The following is a 596-nucleotide window of genomic DNA, read 5'->3' as shown; positions in this document are numbered from 1 at the left end:
AGGTGGGCGACTTTAAAATCAGGATCTCCTCAGTTGCTAATAGCAATTCCCACCTTGGAGTTTACAAAGACTTATGGGTAGAAAAGCCACACTGATTAATTTACTACACCGCACAGCCTAATTATTGAGTGCCAGCACTGTGCTAGGCACAAAAGAAAAGTGGAAAATTGTTTGGGATTGAAGAGCAAGAACTTAATCTTGTGTTCTTCCCCATGTTGAGATAAGAACCAGAACCTTAAAGTCTTTAAGGAACTTTAAAGATGAAGAATATATATAATTAGTAAAATGTTAACATTAAAATTTAGGTAATGAGTATGTGGTTTTAGATATCTTTCAACATTCCTGTATTTAATTTAAAAAATAAAAGTCTGGACAAAACAAAACCTGGGTTCAAATTCTAGTTCTGGCACTTAGACTGGCAGACAACTTAAGACTCTGATCTTATGTTGCTCTCTGTAAAATTGGCATGACAATAGTTCCCACTTGTGATGGTTATGTTTATATGTCAACTTGGCTAGGCCTGGTTGAGTGGCTGGGCAGCTGGATGTAGTATTCCCCATGACGAGACTGGTAATCAACTCCATGGTGGAATCTAC

Source organism: Orycteropus afer, unplaced genomic scaffold (genome assembly GCF_000298275.1).
Source record: "Orycteropus afer afer isolate SDZICR_OR568_19922 unplaced genomic scaffold, OryAfe1.0 scaffold00253, whole genome shotgun sequence".
Classification (NCBI taxonomy): domain Eukaryota; kingdom Metazoa; phylum Chordata; class Mammalia; order Tubulidentata; family Orycteropodidae; genus Orycteropus; species Orycteropus afer.
This window is presented reverse-complemented; position numbering follows the sequence as displayed.